The 4,729-nt window shown below is 43.8% G+C and overlaps 1 pseudogene; it reads left to right on the plus strand.

Moving 5' to 3' along the window:
* Positions 1 to 428: 428 nt before the first annotated feature.
* Positions 429 to 1,574, plus strand: LOC148561913 (uncharacterized; annotated as a pseudogene).
* Positions 1,575 to 4,729: the final 3,155 nt, after the last annotated feature.

Consider the following 4,729-nt stretch of genomic DNA (forward strand, 5'->3'; position numbering starts at 1 on the left):
TACTATGAATTCTCACCCCTCTCGCTTTGAGTTTGGTTCTGAATTTGTTGAAAGGAGTGGAAACTATAATAGGAATATGCAGCAAGGTCTAAGCAATCAAAGATGGATGGAGCCAAGAGGCCCTGATCAACCCTTTAGGCAACAACACCCTCCAAGATATCATGGGCAAGGACCACTCTACAATGCATACCAAGATGATAGATATGGTGGACCCCCTTGTAATTACCAACAAGCCCCACCCTGTGCTTATAAACCATCCTCTCAACATAGCTTTGAACCACCACACTCACAAGTTCCTTTTCACCATTCACCACCGTATGACCCTTATCCACCACAATCCCAATCCAATTACTCCTAAGAACCACCACATTCTTATTTTGAGCCCTCTTCCCCAACCAATGAACCCTCATACCCACCCCCAACCTCCAATGAATGACAAACTTCGTGTTCTTCTTCAAGGGCAAGCAAAGATGAAAAGGAACATACTGGAACTCATTACTGCCTTAACCGAGGTAGTAAATATAATAGCCTGCCGACATCTGAGAACTCAAAGTACTCCCATGGCTACATGTGGAGAATCTAAAAAAGAGTGTAGCATGAAGGAGACACTAGAAACTTCAGTGGACAATAAGGAGCATGGCTTTGTATTGGAACAAGTGGAGGAAGCCATGATAGTTGTAGAGGAAGAAGTGGTTGAAGATTTAGGAGATGCTGAACCTCCATGGGAATCGAGAACTATAAAGGATTCCGCTGAGAAGTTCGAATTTGATGCCAGGAAGGATAGCGCACAACCTCCGAAGCATATACCCTGTGAAAAATTGGACTGAACAGATCAAGAAATTGATTCCATAGGCAGTGATGATCATGAATCAAGCTCTCCTAGTCATGAACTTACATCTGCAACTGAACTCCTTGAGCCGGAAGAACCTCATCCAAGTGAATACGAAGATGATGTCGAGGTAGATTTCTCTCAACCTCCAGCTTATGACTTGAGTGACGAGGAAGACATAGAAGACTTTGATCAGGACGCAGTTGCTGTTGAAAAATTTTGCAAAAAAGTGGAGGAATTCACAGAAGAATACAAGGGAGTAGAGCTTACAGAACCACTGAAAACACCTATCCCAAGGCCATTACCACCTAATACAAGCTTCAAGTGGGTACAATCCTTAACCTTTATCTTTACTTTTCCACTTGAATATGGTTTGCTTGAAACAGATGGCCAGCTTAGAGCTCTCTGCGGCTTTAAGAGTAAGAGGGAAATGGCTCATGCTCAGAGCTGGTGTGCAAGATTCAATAAGGTTCCACGCTTCAATTCGAAGTGCACGGATTGGTATCAAGTTCAATTGAATGGGTCTTGGAAGACGTTTGGTCATCTTGGTGAGAATACAATTTCTAAACCGCCCGGATGGAAGAATATAGATCAAGACGAAGGCGGATTTAAAAGCAAAGTTTGGGATCCTGAAAAATATTCTGACATTCGTCACCCCGGGAGCATGGGAATCTGTTTGAAGCTGCTCAGAAGCTTTACATGCCTAGTTTGGGACCCCGGAGGCTGTTGGCATTCCAAACATTGATGGAGATTTCTGGATGAATTTAAGCATAAGCCGCCATAACAGGAAGCTCATCAAATGTCCAACTTAAGGACTTTAACTAAAAGTGCTAGGTAGGAGACAACCCACCATGGTATGATCGTTCCTGTTTCAATTTTATTTCGTTTTGTTTGTTTTTATATTATATTATTTTCATTGAACCTGAATATTATTCATAGCATTTGCATCAGCATTGCATACTGCATAATTACAAAAAAAAATGCACGCGACGCGTAAGCAGTGTTGACGCGTCCGCGTCACAAGTGCATTAACCTCCCACGCGTCCGCGTCACTCACGCGACCGCGTGACCTAGAAATTGGCGTAAAGATCCAACACCCAGAAATCTGGGCTGGAATCGTGCGGCTGGTGTGCGTTTAGCACAAACAGGCCTACGTGTTCGCGTCCCTGACGCGAACGCATCACTTGCAAATAGAAACAGAGAGTTGCACTGAAACGACGCTGGAATTGTGCATTTAGCATAATTTCCAGCGACGCGGTCGCGTGCCTCACGCGTCCGCGTCATCCATCTTTTACCCAACCCACGCGATCGGCACGCGACCGCGTCATCCATCTTTTACCCAACCCACGCGATCGCGTCAAATCACGCGACTGCGTCAATTTGATTTCACCCTAGTCACGCGATCACGTGCCCCACGCGTTCGCGTGGATTCAAAATCACTAACCCCAACCACGCGAAACCCTATCCCCCCCGCGTCACCATTCTCTTCTCCCAACCCCCCTCTGCTCCCTCTCTTTCCCCCTCCACCCAACCACCACCACTCCCATCCACCATTCCGACCACCGCGCCGCCATCCCGAGTGCCGAACCCCCACTGCGACACCCACCCCCCTCTCTTCCTTCCCCCCTTCTTCTCTTCCCTCCCCCCTTCTTCTCTTCCCTCCCCTTCCACTCCCCTCCGCCACTGCCCCCCCACCACAGCCAGCCACGACCACCCTGCCACCAGCGCTGCCTCCCACTATCACAACCTCCCTCCAACCCACAACCCTCGCCCCCTTCTCCCTTCCTCTCCACCATTAACCCCAACCCGAAACACCCTGCCACCGCCCTTGCTCTGCCACCGCGCTGCCGTGCCCCTCCTCCAGCGCCGCCGCATCACCACCACCATCTCTCTACCCTCACCTCTACTCTTACACATACCAGGTTCAGCCGAACGCCAATTTCTCTATCACTTGTAGTTATTTGCTTATTTTTCAGATTATGTTCGAATTAGGCTAGTTAGAGATGCATGTTTGTAGTGGATTCTAGGTGGTTAGGTAGCTAGGATGTGGTTAGTGGATTTAGGCATGATAATTGCACCGCTCTTGCTACCTGTTTTATCTATTTTGCAATTATGATTTTGCTGTGATACTCATATTGTTCATACATTGTTCTTCCATGTTTCTTGCTGCTGTTACATTGCTTTTTCATGTTCATATTATCTGTATCTATTTGCAGCTTTATTTTAATTTATATGAACTACTTTTTTCATGCTGTTTATTTCCGGGATCATCCATTTTTAGCCGGAATGCTGCCCAATTTTCTGCAAATTGTTTTCATGTATTGAGTTTGGTAATTTACTATTTTGCCTTACTTGGCTACAACCAAACCAATCCATGCCTGCCCGGGCTAGCATTCTTCTTCCTTTTGATCCCCTAGTTAATAACTTGCACTATTGATGATTTCATGTTAGTTTTGCAACTTTTCTATACTTCTGAATTATCATCAATACACTGAAATTTTTGCTTGAATATGAGTTGATTATTCTTTAAATTTGTGAATTTATTGTTACCTAGAAAACATTTATCAATGCCACTCACTTTAATTTTCTTTCTCCTAACTCAATGATTTCCACTTTCTAACCTCTTTTTCAATCCTAACCGATCTAACTGTCAAACTTCTCTTTTTGGTTTTTAACTATTTCCTTTAACTTTCTAACTCAAGGCATGATTATTATTTTTCCTAATTAACATGAATTCTACTTAGATTACATTTTGGATTGTGATTTTTCATCTCAGATTTCTAACTCAAATACAATCCATAATGCACACATACTTAACTCATTTCATAATTATACTGCTCTTTTGCCACTATGTGCTTATATTGTTATTATTCTATTTGCCTCCTTGTTTTCCTGCTTTGTTCTTCAATTATACCCTGGACTTTCTGCTTTTCAGGATGTCTGACCCTTGTAAGGCCCACATCGGTTGGGGAGGGGAACGAAGCATGCCTTATAAGGGTGTGGATACCTCTCCCTAGCATGACGCGTTTTGACGAGTGAGTGTGGGGGGCTTCGGCTAGCATCCTATCTTCAAAGACAAAACCGTGAGGCCTTGTGTGCCAAAGTGGACAATATCGTGCTAGCGGGTGATCTGGGCTGTTACAGATGGTATCAGAGCCAGAACTCGGATCGATGTGCCAGCGAGGGCGCTGGGCTCCCTTAGGGGGTGGATTGTAAGGCCCACATCGGTTGGAGAGGGGAACGAAGCATGCCTTATAAGGGTGTGGATACCTCTCCCTAGCATGACGCGTTTTGACGAGTGAGTGTGGGGGGCTTCGGCTATCATCCCTATCGTCAAAGGCAAAACCGTGAGGCCTTGTGTGCCAAAGCGAACAATATCGTGCTAGCGGGTGATCTGGGCTGTTACAATCACCAAGGGTTCTCAAATCACTAAATCATTGAGATCCAATGACTCAAGGTCACTCAATTCCCTTAGCCTAGGCCAAAAGTAAAGAGAACTACTCAAAAACTAGTGTAAATATTTTATCAAACACTTAGTGTACAAAAAAAGTAAACATCACCAAATGTAAAAATTAACAAGATCCATAACTATCATCAACAAGAAATCAACAATAACAATGGAGATAACATAAAAGAGACTTGGAAACATAAGATTGCATTCAAAGAAATCAAGTTTCAACAATGGTTCATACACATAAAAGAGAGCAAAATGAGAAATTAACAAGTAAAACTAGGAGAACAAAGATGTAATAACAAGAAATTAGAAGGGAAAACTAGATCAAAACAAGAATTGAAAGAGAAATTTGAGAGTGATTAACCTAAACTACCCTAAATTCTAGAGAGAAGGGAGAGCTTCTCTCTCTAGAATTCTACCCTAAAACATGATGAAAACTAAAACTA

This window comes from Arachis ipaensis, chromosome B6, assembly GCF_059453495.1.
Source record: "Arachis ipaensis isolate K30076 ecotype BB chromosome B6, ASM5945349v1, whole genome shotgun sequence".
NCBI classification, from domain to species: Eukaryota; Viridiplantae; Streptophyta; class Magnoliopsida; order Fabales; family Fabaceae; genus Arachis; species Arachis ipaensis.